Source organism: Mesoplodon mirus, assembly GCF_964341445.2.
Source record: "Mesoplodon mirus genome assembly, chromosome: 20".
NCBI classification, from domain to species: domain Eukaryota; kingdom Metazoa; phylum Chordata; class Mammalia; order Artiodactyla; family Ziphiidae; genus Mesoplodon; species Mesoplodon mirus.
This window is the reverse complement of record NC_138996.1, coordinates 21500975-21515889: the sequence shown is the minus strand read 5'-3', so window position 1 is coordinate 21515889 and position 14915 is coordinate 21500975. Positions and strand designations below refer to the sequence as shown.

General features: G+C 34.1%; 1 protein-coding gene across 3 annotated transcripts in view; it reads left to right on the top strand.

Annotated features, from left to right (window-relative positions):
- SGCZ (sarcoglycan zeta) overlaps positions 1-14915 on the top strand; it is an 870746-nt gene that overhangs the window by 655429 nt on the left and 200402 nt on the right. The gene's annotated exons all lie outside the window — the stretch shown is intronic.

Here is a 14915-nt window from a genome sequence, read left to right as displayed (position 1 = left end):
CCTGAAGTAGAAGTCCAATGAAGGCAGGACATGTGTGTGTTCTTAACCTACCCCTGTATCTCCACCACCTAACAAATAATCTAACACAAGGCAAGCATAGCCTACGAAACAGCTGGTACAAAAAGATGTGGCTCAGGGAGGACCCTGAAGGGTTAGGAGGGAAAATATGTTTCTTCAACAAATGATAGTAAATGCATCCTGGAAAATTTGAATCTATGATAAAAATCTAAAAACCTAAAAAAGCCAACTCAGAATTCAAAGAAAAACAAAAATTTAGAGGTCTTAACATTAAAAAAGGGACATAGTTTTAAACAATTATTTGACTATATAAAAAGAAGTCATTGGCCTCTAAGGCTAGAAACATTTTCCTTTAAGTGGACCAGGAAAATCGACATGGAAATAGTAAAGAAGAATACATCTAGCACATCTGGCTTAACATTAAACAAAATTTATGTATTTTTAATAATGTAATTTATCTTCATTGGTTTTCAACTTTTTTGCTGACATGTGGAGAAAGAACACACAGCTTTGTTATGGTTGTAGAAAGAATGTAAATATTAATGAGAGTGACAATGAAGTAAAAATGTAGTTGGGAGTATATATAAGTGAAATTTTGAGGGAAGGATAAAAAAGGTAACGATTACAGTTGATGGAACAACTGATGTATATGATACATATATATATATCCTCTCAAAGTTGAAAAATAATAAACAGATCAAGAAAAATAATGATCATTGCAGAAATAGTTCAGAGAAAGAGTGGTAATAAGAGTGAGGTATCTATACTTGATGAATAAAACACTGAATTATAAGTCTATTATCATAAGCACCAGAGGAATACAAAGCTGAACCATTTAAAATTTGTATGAAGAAAAGAATATATGCCTCACTGCATAGAATTACTGAAGGAAGAAATGGATTGCGTGTTTCATTTGAGACCATACTTGCCAACTCCATTAAGAACTGAGTCAAACAGTCTTAGGTCAATATTCAAACATCTTACACATTAGAACTGCTTTTCTAGGTACCCTCATTTTCATGTCTCAGAAATTTCAGACAGGCTCTTATAATGTGAGCTCAGAAACAGATTGAGCATAGAGGAAAAGCTCTCCATGTCCTCAGGTTCATTATCTTCTTGAGGAATTTCAAGCAGCCAGCATGATTCTGAGAACAAATATTAAAAATAAATAAATAAATAAACCCAAAATCATGACATAACCCCCAGCACTCCTTCCATAATCCTCATCTATGTTGACCTCATTGGTAACATGAAAACAGTATAATCTACATGGTATTTTTTCTCATAATAATACCTTATACATAGGATTTAAGCACTTTTGTGTCCATATTTTATTTGATTTCAATAAGCTATGAGATGCGTATTGCTCTATCCAGTTTACAAAAGAGAAAATTGAGACCCAGACAGACTAAATGACAGACATCATGCCATTAAGCTAATAAATTGCCAGATATGGTGCTAAATTTTGCCTGCAATAAAATTTTCCTTATATAAAATCAGTGCACGTCTTCCAATAATGACGGGAAAAAGCGTCTACTGTAAAAATGTAGCAAAAATTTATTAGGTCTAATTTTGATACATTTAAACACGGAATTTTATTTTTGAATCCAAGTAAGAGAGTCATTAATATCCATGTAAAATTTTACTACTTTTGGCAAATTTGGGTGAAATTTTAGACAAGTAAAAATTTTATTTCTTGGCTCAACCTTTCTCTGTCTGGGTCATCTGGGGCCTCACCTTGCTTCCAGGCTACTCAGACTCTATCAGTGCCACTGTGGCCTCTAGATAATTTCAAGTACTTTCCCATTCTCCAGAACATGCTTTTACTATTTTTTTAATTGTCCTAATATAATAAGATTATGTATTCAGAGTATAAAATTCTACTTTGAAATTGAACACTAAATGGAAACCAAATATAAATTTTTTATATAGGACAACAGTTGCTCAATCTTATAAATACATTCATCTCTAATTCAATGTCTAGGTATGTAACTTCCCATAGGAAATATCCATCTTTAAAGAGGCCTTCTGGAAATAATTTGTTTCCTCTCTTGGTATAAAAGTGTATGAGTGTGTGTGTGTGCGTGTGCGTGCACGTGCAGGGGTGTGTTTTAATTGCAAGATCTGGTCTAAAACCAGCTCCTCTGCTTTGCTCTGTGAACATGCTGTATAATCTCAGGTAGTATCAGAATATTAACAGAAATTGCCTTTTCCAACTCACAGGGTTTTCTGGTGATAAAATTAAGTAACTTATTGGAAAGTTCTTTGCAAACTGTAAAATAAATAAGCATGTTTCCATTATTGCAAAGAAATGATTATAATGAATAGGTTTTCTTATATTAAAGCAAGTCAGGGAAGGATATAGTTTTTGGCAATCAGGGCAGTCCTAAGTCCTATGAGTCACACTGGCCAGATTATATTCACTCAATCCACTGACTATGTGTGCAATGCGGTGTGACCAAATTCATGAACTCTTTTATTTCTGTCAAAGATTGGAAGTGGTCTGTCTGCACCTTCTCTTAAATTTTAAGGTATGTTCTCACCTGTTCCCAAGGGAAAATCTAAACAAACAAAATATATCTTTAATAAAGCCACTTTATTCTTGAGGAGCTTTTCAAAAGTGCTAATCCTGCATCTGAATCAAAGGAACTAAAATTCCATGGAAGATGTCAACTAATTTACTTACACTAATTTTCTTGTTAAGCAGAGTGATAGGATTTCTATGACAACATGCACATTTTCCTGACTCAATAATGCTTTATTTATTTCATCTTTGCTATTTTCAGGAGCTATAAGAGTATGGGTTTTTTTTTTTGCTCAAATATGCATTAATCATTCAAAAATATTCAGTTTTGAAATAAAGTTACCTGATTGTCTCCTTCTTAATTTTCAGTAATTTTCCTGTATGTTTTTCACAGTTAGAAAAGTGTAATGTACTTCTCATGCTCTTTCTGAAAACACTCATGTTCTCTTATGATAAACTGAATTTTTTATTAGTTTAAAGACATTCCTTATAATGTAATTTTGGTGCCTGTATGGCTGAAAACTTGTATTTATATTTAAATGAATTATGAACACTTGCAAAGCATTATTTAATGTTCTTCTTTTCATTAATATCAAAGGATCCAATGAATCAAGTGTTATTTCTTTGAAATTCGCTGAAATTATAGAGAATTCCTACTTCAGGGCATTGTAAAAACATTCTTCTATTAATAAAAAAGATAGAAGTAGTAGGATAATTTTGTATTGTCTTCAAGTGCCCCATTAAGCACAATTTTCTAAAATATTATTAAATGAGCTCAGAAATGAATAACTGATTTTTTTGTAGTGCTTTTCCAATTTTGGGTGTCTACTTTAATCAGCATTTCTAGAAACAATAACTTCAAAGTAGATTGTCAACTATATTAAATCTTCCAATTTCAGTTTTATGATCACAATTTCATATGTGTCTTACTGTAACAATTGTTATGAAATATTTCAAATACTAACATATGTATTTATTTACCTACCTCTTCACATACTAGAAGGCACTCCCTCCATTTCCAAAATGTGCCTTTAGTTCAACACATTTGAGCATGATTGGTCAGACTTATTGTTATGCTATTATAGTGGGTTAATTATGAGTCATGCTTGTGCCTATAGTACTGGTTTGAGGTGGCATATCACACATTTTTTTTCTGCTCTTAAATCCTTTTTGAATTCCATTATTCATAAATACTCTTGAGGTGGTTTATAAGTTTATGAGGTAGTAGATAAAGTGATGATGGGTTTTTATTTGCCTAAATTTATCTTAGGCAAGTTTCAAAGCATAATAGTTCAAACCTTTCAGGTCCCACCCTAGGCTTACATAGTCAGGATGGGGCCTGAGAATGGGATCCAGGAATCCAACCTGAACTCTCTAGGGAGTTCTTATGCACACTCATATATTAGAAGTACTGATTTAAGGGTATGCGGAGCAGAGTGTCGTAAGTATATGACCTATCTAAGCTAAATAACAACAAAATAAAAATTGATAATAGGTTAGGAATATAAAACCAATTTTTTATTTAAAAGATTTCTCTGTGTATGTTTCTGTGTGTGATGCTGCATTTTTTTCTGTTTTTCCTTTCTTTCTGGTCTCTTAAAATTCATGTGCAAGTCCCACTAAATATCTAAGATTGCAAGCTTTTATCTGATTTTAAAAATAACAATCTTAGAGATACAGCTGTTGTGAAACATATAAATTCAAGCCATGTTAATTTATTTTTATGAGTTATGAATTGAGAAAAAAGACTAAATTAAATATCTAAATAACAGTAGGGGTAGAAACCAGTCTTACTAGAGAAGAATAGATGATGTTTTTACTCATTGAATACATCTTCATTGTGAATTTACAAAGTTCTAGGAGTATAGATATATCAGAGAACTAAATAGACCAAAGAAAAGACTCTCTTCCCTAGGGCTTATGATCTATCTAAAAGGTAAATATATGAATGGATTTATAAGACAGACTCTGTGTTTAGTATACAGGTGTCTTCTTATAAGGTTGCAAAGGACAATTAAGCAGGTAGATACAAAAGAAATCTGATTTTAGTGCTCTAGAAAAAAGGAGATGTCAGAGAGAGGTGTTGTGGGCATTATCTTCAGAACATTTAGCAACTTAAAAGACTGAGTGAAATCTAAGGAATCAACATCACCAGCATGAATTAGAAAGATACTTAACCTAACATTATAAAACAATGACATAGAGCGACCTAACACATTTTACTATGTACTTCTGAAACATCCATTTAGCTTGAACAAGATTACTGCATTCAACAGGAACCATTAGGACATTCACTTATGATGGGCATCTTAAAACATAACAGGAAATAACTTTTTTTTAACAAAGCAGGAATAAATAGAAGCAACAGAATTTTTGAATTTAGTAAATAGAGAGTAAGGGTAACTTTGCAATAAGAGAGGTGAGCTAATAATGTGTTCTAGAATTCCTTCTAATTAACCACACCCTTTGTGGATTAACATAAAGTAATGAGATCTAAGAGCCCATCAATGCAATATCGTAGAAGCATATTTTCATATTATTATGTTGCTGTGGTCTATGGTACTATCATGCTACCTTATCAGCTGGAGGAAAGTTGTTGATAAAATTGCTAATGTTAAAATAGTAATTAATAGTAAGAATTTATCATTAATAGTAAAAAAATTTTAATGGATTTATTTGATGCAAAGCATAATAATTCTAAGTTTATCTTAAAATTTGAAGTAAATCTTGATTTTTGCAGCTAACAGTAAGAGCTTAACATCTAGGTTGTAAATGCTATTTATTTGTTATGATTTTATTTTTCTCACATAATGCACCTGATTAAATGCTACTCAACTAATAATTCAAACGATAAAAAATATTTTTTTCTTACTTGTAGCCTGTATTCATCAAGTTTTCGAATGCCAAACACTCTACGAATTCAACTATTTTCATGAAAATTATGTCATCCTTGTAGTTGCAGCTGAGTATTTTGCTACCTTGTCATGTGTACATCCTTAGTGAGCTTTTTAATATGCAGCATAGTTGTTTATTGAATACATTAGCCTCTGGGAGAAATTTCCACCATGGTTGGCTGTAATATTTGACCAAAATGAATAGCTCAAGAAAATGAAACAGTAAAATGTTAGCTTAGTCATTAAGATGCTCACTGTCGTGCACTTCTTTAAGGTTGATGCAGAGTATGTGTTTTTACCTGATGATTAGCTGAATTATTTAAACAGGACAGCTGCAGAAGGCAAACCCTGGCAGCACTTATGCTGAGATTATCTATTTAAGCTAGAAATGCAATTCATTTGAATATTTCACCACATTTTTGCATCTATATGAATTAGACATTCATATGTACACATACCCATGGATCCAAAGGGAAACACACATAATTATAATAGCTGTTGTGCATTAAGTACAATCTATGTGCCAGACTGTCTACTAGATGCTTTACATACATTATCTTTAACACCCCCCCCCAAATACCAGGGGATCTGAACTATCAATACTTTTGAATTTTATGGTAGAGGAAACTGAGACTGGGTTTCTCACTAGTATAATATTAAGAGTTAGGATTTGAGTGGGGTCTCTGAGAATACAGTCCATAGTATTCTTTCCATTACTAGCCCTCAGTGTCAATTAGAATTTGATAATAACCAAACAACACATGTCATCCTTTAATGCGAGTCGATTTTTTAATGTCAACTCTAAGCTCAACACTGGCTTGGTGTTGAGGATGTACATACAGTTATGAACAGGAGATGCATGCCTCTGCCTTTGAGGAAAGTACAGTATATTTTCACTCATCACCTCCCTGCTGTCAACGTCTTTCAGCTTTCCTTCTGAGATACTGTGTGATTAAAATATGACACTTGCTGGCTCTCCTTCCCTTAGATCATCTGGGTATGTTGAAAGTATTTGTATTGGAAAGAGAACACATTTCTAAGATTTTGTTGAAGGACTGTTTCATTGATGACTAATATTGAATATCTTTACATATAATCGGGTAATTCTAGAATGCTACTATTAAAATAGTGTTTATTTGTGAGACAAATATTTAGTGAAGATTTACTATGTGCTAGATGTTTTATTAGATGGCGGGTTTACAATGGTCTACAATAATAGATATGGCCCATACCCTCAGGAATTTTTGAGTTTGGGGGAAGTAAGGAATATACAATTACTCTTTTGTAATCTTGGACTTTACATACTATAGGCAGCAAAGTGAAATTTTGTATTCTCCATCTTCCCTTGGTATGTCATTAGGGACTTGATCTTGATTTCAGCATAGTTAGGCATTGTGTGAAATGAACCAAAAGTTTTCTAAATTGAAGGAGACACAAACTTAAGAGTTTTACTAAGTAACAGAATGCTAATGTATTTTATACATCTTATAGCTAAAAATAATATGACAATGTTTATACAGAAAGTTTAGCTTTTTGGTTTTTTTCAAGAGAAGAAATATGTTTTAAGGATGACCCCTTCATTAGCATAACATTGTAAATCAACTATACTTCAATTAAAAAAATAGAGAAAAAAAGAATTGCAGAGTTGTTTCTAAGGAAAAAATGCTTATGTTCTTATAACTATCATTAAGTAAAAATATTGCTAATTTGAAAAGTAAATCGGAAGAATAGCATAAACCAAAACCCATTGGTTATATCAGTAATCACATTATTTTAATTGCATAATACAATGGTTTGTGATTCAAATGCTCTTTAGCTTTTTAATTTTTTTTCTTCAGGAATCATAGTTGTTTTGAAGAACATAGGAACTTCTTGACTCTGTTTTTAAAATTGCTTTTGAAAAAAATATAAAGGAAAAAACATGGAAGAAAAAGTCAGCACTATCATTTGATTTAAACTGACAAACTAAAGATTTCTATTTGTTTAACCTTTCCGTTAGAGAGTAGCAGTGTGACGTAGAAGCAGTAGAAGTGTGTTTGAAATGAAAGCTTCATTGAAACTCTAACTCCTGCTTATTTATTTATTTAAATTTTTATTGTGTTAAAGTATATATAACATAAAGTTTATAATTTTAATAATTTTAAAGTGTACAGTTCAGTGGCTTTAAGTACATTCATTGTTGTATAGCCATCACCGCTCTATCGCTAGAACATTTTCATCATCCCAGTCTGAAACTCTGTGACCAGTCCTCCTCCCCTCAGCCCATAGCAGCTTCTATTCTACTTTCTGTCTCTATGAATTTGACTGCTCTAAGCTCCTCATATAGATGGAATTATATAATATTTTTTCGTCTGTGACTGGCTTATTTCACATAGCATAATGTTCTCAAGGTTCATCCATACTGTAGCCTGTGTCAGAATTTCACTTCCTTTTTAAGGCTGATCCTATTTATTTTTTATACTAAATTAGAATTATACAGAATACCCATGTTACAATCCCCAAATATAATTTTGTCCATTTACAGAATTTGATACAGAGTCAATTATACATAGAGATCCATTTGGGTCATTTAAATCAACCCTTTCTTATCTTTCCATATTTTGTTGTACAATTAGAAGTTAACTTTGCCTTTCAGAGTCATCAACCTACTGTATTCAAAGCCTGTATATCTAAGCAAGAATCTTCTAGTTAATTCATTGATTTTTTTCCTCTATTTATCTCTTGTGAGAGCTATAGGCACACTTTCTAAGTGAGTGATTTTTTTCCCGCATATATTATTGTAGTTGTTATGCCTATAGTAATTGTTCATATTTTGAAATGGCATAACAATATAGTCACACTGGTAATCTACTTTGCAAATCAGTATGTATCTAAATCTCTTTTGCAATATATGCACATCAATATATTTCATGTATGTAAGACAAAAAGAGGGATTGAATCAAAGTTCTCAGCAAGTGATCATTAGTATTTTCAGAAGTATGCTGTTTAGCTTTAACTATTTTTACTTATAGGTAATAGCAGGAGTGTCTTAAATAACAAATATGTTACTAATATAATTAATGTAAATTTTGCATCTGGCCTTTCTATAGAGTAAAAGTTTGACAATGTTCCTCGTCTCTGATACTAAGTTCAATGAGGTAGCATGTGGGACATTTTTATGAAAGTTAATCCACTTTTGATTAACTCAAGTTCTGAGCCGGACTTCCTCAATGACCAAAGGCTGGATGTCTAAACTATCAAAATAGAAGGTGTAGAAATAGTCACTTAGTTGATGATGTTCATGTTGAAACCACATATTTTGTTTGTTTGTTTTTATTTATTTTTTAAAGAGGTCCCCTCCTAAAGCCACATGTCAGAATATCTAATGAGGAAGTGTAATTTGAGTCGTTATTTTAAAGCTTTGTATTATAAATGCTCACGTGAATTTCTGGTATAGATAAATGCTGAATAAATGTTTGTTGGTTGTTTGAATGAATGACTGGTGGATTTTTACCACTGTATCTCTGTAATAGTTGATTCCAAAACTTGAATCACTATACACTATTGAGAACTGTATTAACAGCTATACAGTGTGCTCTGTGTTGTGTATAAAAGACAGAAAATAGGGACTTCCCTGGCAGTAGTTAAGACTTCACCTTCCAATGTAGTGGGGGTGGGTTTGATCCCTGGTAGGGGAGCTAAGATCCCACATGCCTTGTGGCCATAAAACCAAAACATAAAACAGAAGCAATATTATAACAAACTCAATAAACACTTTAAAAATGGTCCACATCATGAAGTGAGAGAGTGGCATGGACATATATACACGACCAAATGTAAAACAGATAGCTAGTGGGAAGCAGCCGCATAGCAAGCACAGGGAGATCAGCTCGGTGCTTTGTGACCACCTAGAGGGGTGGGATAGGGAGTGTGGGAGGGAGATGCAAGAGGGAGGAGATATGGAGATATATGTGTATGTATAGCTGATTCACTTTGTTATAAAGCAGAAACTAACACGCCATTGTAAAACAATTATACTCCAATAAAGATGTTCAAAAAAAAAATGGTCCACATCAAAATAATCTTAAAAAAAAAGAGATGGAAAATAATCCTGACAGTGAAAACCTACTTAATGAGGCAGACATTGACCAAATAAATGCATGCATAATTAAAAGTTGTGTTATGTTTTTGGAGGAATATAAAAATATCTTTATAAAAGAGAAGAATAATTCAGAGTAAGGTAGGAGTCAGGGAAAGTTTCAATCATAAAATAATGTTTAACCTAAAACCTGATATTGTTAGCCAGCTCAAGACTGAGAGGAATAACAAAGACCCTAAGCAGACAAAAACGTGGAAAATTCATGAAAATAAAAGAATGCTGGAGCCTGGCAAACAAGGTGCCATGTAGGACTAGCTGAGGTTAGAGTGGTAGATCTGATAACCTAGGTCCACACGACCATCTAATGGCCGTGAGATGTTATTGACGGGTTTTAAATAAGGGAGTCATATAAACTGATTTATACAGAAAAAGTCACTCTGGCTAGAAAAAAAAATGAAAAAGAATTGGAGAGAAGTAAATTTGGAAATGTAAGAACGAGAAGATGTGCCCAGAAGTTCAGGTGAGAGATGGTGGCAACATGGGCAAAGGTGGTGGCAGAGATGATGGAGAGAATGAGAAAAATTAAAGATCTATTTAGTAAGGGTTGGATTTTTGAGAATGAGAGGAGTGGAGGAAAGATGTGTACACAACTCACAGGGTCTAGAAGGAGCTGCTTATGACATTAGGGCATATCTATAAGTAGCTAACTTTTGTTTGAATAGATCTTGTGGTCACAAAGTTTAGTAACTGTACAGCTGATGCTCCAAATCAAAAAGAGCAGTAATTCTCTTTGGGTCCTTGAATTGTGATTATTTATCTTACACAGTCTTCCTAATTCTATGATGTCTGATTAGCCCCTACATTTTTTCTCAATTTCTACTTCTTTTAATTTATTATATAGTATATCTATGTTCCACAATGAGTATTGAGGTAGAAAAGGTAGTTGAGAAATGTGAAAAGGCAGTGAATTTCCAATTAAAATCAGTCTCTAAAATTCAATCCCTGGGCTTCCCTGGTGGCGCAGTGGTTGAGAGTCCGCCTGCCGATGCAGAGGACGCGGGTTCGTGCCCCAGTCCAGGAAGATCCCACATGCTGCAGAGCGGCTGGGCCCGTGAGCCATGGCTGATGAGCCTGCGCGTCCGGAGCCTGTGCTCCGCAACGGGAGAAGCCACAACAGTGAGAGAGGCCCGTGTACCGCAAAAAAAAAAAAAAAAAAAAAAAAAATGCAATCCCCGTTTTTCCCCCTCATTTACACATACTACGCTTTTGCCCTTAAATAACTATCCCTCTACCTCCTGTCTACTTCAATACCTTGACTTAAAACAATCAAGAGACAAACAAAAACGTGAGATTCAAGACCTTCCTTCTTTCTCCACAATCAGAATTCAAAGACTGCCTCTAAGCATATTTAGGTGCTTTAGAAGCTACTTTGGAAAGAATGAACAAAGTCACCATTTTGAAAATCTCTCCTTGATACAGGGAAATATATGCAAAGAAAAAAATGCCTTGGCTGTATGTTTTTGGAAGGATTCTTCAGTGACAGATGGGCATGTTTTCATTTTGGATGAGAACCTTTCTCAGTTTTTGACATTGAAACTATATTATGTTTAACTAAATATTTAGTAGGAATAGCGTATAATAGACGTGAATCATATGTTTATATATTATATGCCTATGTTGTGATGCTTTAATGCCTCTGATTATTATTTATTATCTAATGTTAATTAACATTGTCTGACACTTAAGGAAGATATTATATAATAGGTGGAAACATGAAAGTAGTTGTATGGAGATCTTTGTCCTAATCCAGAATTCACCACTATTTGGGTCATATTTGGCTACCATGATAAATTTTCTGAATCTCAATGTTTTTATCTGTAAAACATGACAGACGATAGTTTAGTTTTTAAATTAGCTATGGCAGATGATTAAGAAAGTTTAGTTTTAAAATTAGCTATGGCAAGTGATTAAGAAACCTGTCATAACACATAGAATTGGTCTGTATCTATGTTTATAAGATGCTAAGTCATAGGTCAGATTTACTCAAACAGTCTTTTAGTGCCTACTATATGTCAAGTTCTGTTTGAGGAGATAGCCTTACAGCAGTGAACAAGACACACAAGATCCTTCTTCTCATGGGATTTATATCCAAACGTTGGAAAATAATTAAGAAGATAAAAAAATTCTGGAAAATGATTTCAGTGATCTATACTGTGGAAAACAAATAAACAAAATCTCGAGAGAGTGACCAGCATGTGGTGTGTGAGATCATCCAGATCATTTAGTCAAGGAGTTTCTTTGAGACAGAGAGCTGAGCCCTATGCTGGGAGAAAGAACCAGTCTTGCAAAGACACACAGGCAGAGGGAAGTGCAGGGACTGAGGCAAAGCTTTCTCTGTGGAAGACATAAGCTTGCTGTGTTCAAGAACCAGAAGGAAGATGGGCAACTATAACTTTTAAAGCAAGGGACAGTGTTGTGTGAGATGAGGAGATACAAATGTCTGACATTTATCTGCATGACTTCACAGGCAAACAGCTGTTCACAGGAATGTAAATAACTATCGGAAGGTGAGCTTACTAGACTGCTCCTGATGCAGACTTGCCTGCAGCCCTTATTCAAAGTTACCTGCTTAGCTCTCACTGAAAAGAAAAATTTTAGTGAAATGCCAGTGATTGAGATATTGTTGTAAAACTAATACTGAAATGTTCTGATGTATTAAAAATAATGTATTTGCAAACTTTTAGTACTTAACCATTATAAGTAGCAATGGTTACTTGACGTATGTCACAGCTGTGCAGTACAGTATGGTTGGAAATCGCAGGCTTGAAAATCAGGAATTTTAAGACTTTTGTACGGTCACATATACAGAATCTTAAGGCAGAATTACTTCAACATTTCCATCACATTTAATTCTACACTTCATCTGTTTTTTAAATGTACAAATCAGCCATAGTGTAGGCAAGCATGATTCTAGACATAAGGGTATATTAAAAGCAAATTAGTCTCCCTGCCATCCTTGATATTCTGTGGAAGAGGGTGTATTATTTAAATAAGCAATGGTGTGCACACTGAGGTAGATAAAAACAATTCACAAGTCAAAAGAATTTTTTTATCCAATGGTAGTGTGATGGAATGTTATGTGTTCCTTTTAGTTTAAATCTTAATGGAATATGTGTGAGAAAAAATAATAGTTTCATGGGGAGGATATGTAAAGCAGTAATAACTCACATCATAGGTTTAAAACAGTGATATAACTTGCAAAGCTTGTATATTCAGCTAAACTATATTTTATCTGTCAGTCTCCAGTCAGAAAAACAGAATCCATGTTAGAGGTTTCAGCAGAGGGGATTTAACACAAGGAACTGATTACAGAGGAGTAAGGAGGAAGATAAGGCAACTCAGAGTCAACACTTACAGGCAGCCCTTATCCAGTCTAGGGCTGGGGAGAGGGAAAGGATTCGGTAGTCCCAGAGTTCGGGAGCCAGCGCCACCCAGAGGGAAAAGCGTGATAAGCGGACATGAAGATTTAGGCAGCCGGGCCCGCCAGGTTGGACCGTAAATCATGGAGAAAAGGTCACCTGGTCAGATCTGAAATCCAAGATTTAAAGCTAATGCCATGACTGTCAAACGGCAAGAAGCAAACACGCCCCTCTTTCCTGTTGCCCTCTGGTCTCCCATCAGTGCCCCCTTATTAGCCAAAACTAACATGAAACTTTGTGGGCAAAGAAAACCTAGACAGTGTCATTTTCTGGTTTCAGCTCTGTGACCTATGAGCAGAGCAGGTAAAAACAAGGCATGGATCTCAGAGCCAAAAGGAAAAGGACTGGCACACATGTCAATTATAAGATTTAAATTCAGGATTGGAGAAAGAACGTGCCAGAAAATCTGTACTTCCTTTCAGAATCAAAGTCATATATCCTCATGAATTCTCAGTGGTGCCAAATCAGAAAGATCTTTTCTAAGGATTTAAGAAAAACAGTAAGTACAACATGTAATTTGAAATGACAACCTGAGGCCTGACTTTTCTCACCTAATTTGAAAACCTCAATGCCATTTTTAATCATTTATCATTATTTCTGAGTATGAAAAGAACTTCTAAGATTATTTGAATCCCCTTTTAACTTCCCCCCCACCTCTTCCAATGCTCATAAATGTGCAAACACTCTAAAATACAGTCTTCTTTCAAAAGGATGTGCTGCTATTAAATTGATGCTCATATTTCACAAAAATGGACAATATTTTCTTAGCATTTACTAGGGAATGTATTTAGTACAGTATAAAGTTAAAGATTTTCTAGCAGTTTTATACACACTAAGCAGTGGCAAAATCTTATATAGTTAGAAAAATAAAATTGCACGAGATAAAAGTAAATATATGGGGTGTTTACAGCTTGGTCTAAGTATATGATTATTATAACATGAGAGTGAAATTTAAAACTGAACGAAAGGTAATGCGTCTGTGCCTCCGGTACCTTCCCTCCTCTGATCTCATATCGTCTCTTCGTCTATTCTCTTCGTCTATTCTCTCTCCTTCATGATACTCAGGTACATCATTTATTAGTCTACCCATCCATCTTCTCTGTCTCCTTCTGGGTCTTCCTCTCTGAGCTTTATTCATGACACATATCCAGTTGCCAGAACACTCATTTCTCTTCCTTCACTTTCCTATCAAAATACTTTTCCCAACTGAGACCTAGACTTCCTGCTCTGCCTTGTGATTTTTAAAGCTCTGAGGAATAAAAAGTGTCTAACTGACAAATTTAACAGATTTTTAGCTCCAGGTAAAACGATCTTTACACATAGTTTACATGACTATTGTTTGCATATTTTTCCTCAAACTAGAGTAGTGCACAAACCTCTTTGGGGGAAAAAAGCATGCTAGTTTGAGAAATATTGACTTATGAAACTCAGTTTTTCTATGGAAGCTTAGATAAATACTTCATAACTATGCTTTTACCACAAAGACAGTTTTGTTTTATAATACAAATGTTTGGGGTTTTATTTTTTTAAGATAATAATTGACAGGCTAGTAGAATTTTTTTAAAAAAAATGTTTTTGTAGAAATTCTCAGACCCCAAAGAACAAGAAAAACTTTTTTATAAGACCTTCATTTTTTAAAACCGGTTGCTTCCAACCTGTTGAAAAAATAAGACAATACGAGAGGAAAAAAACCAATGTGCTTTACATAAGGGTCATTATCTACTATGAGCTAGGTAGTTTTATTGATTTTATGGATAATGCAAAGATAGTTAAGAAATAGTATGTGTGGTTGCATTGTTATGGGCAAAACTAATCTGGGAAAGTTACTAGTTGTAGGTGTAAAATGAGCTGTAACTTGAATGACTTGGATTGGTGGAGTAGAAGGAAGGCTATGCCAGGGACATTAACAACAGAGAAAAATT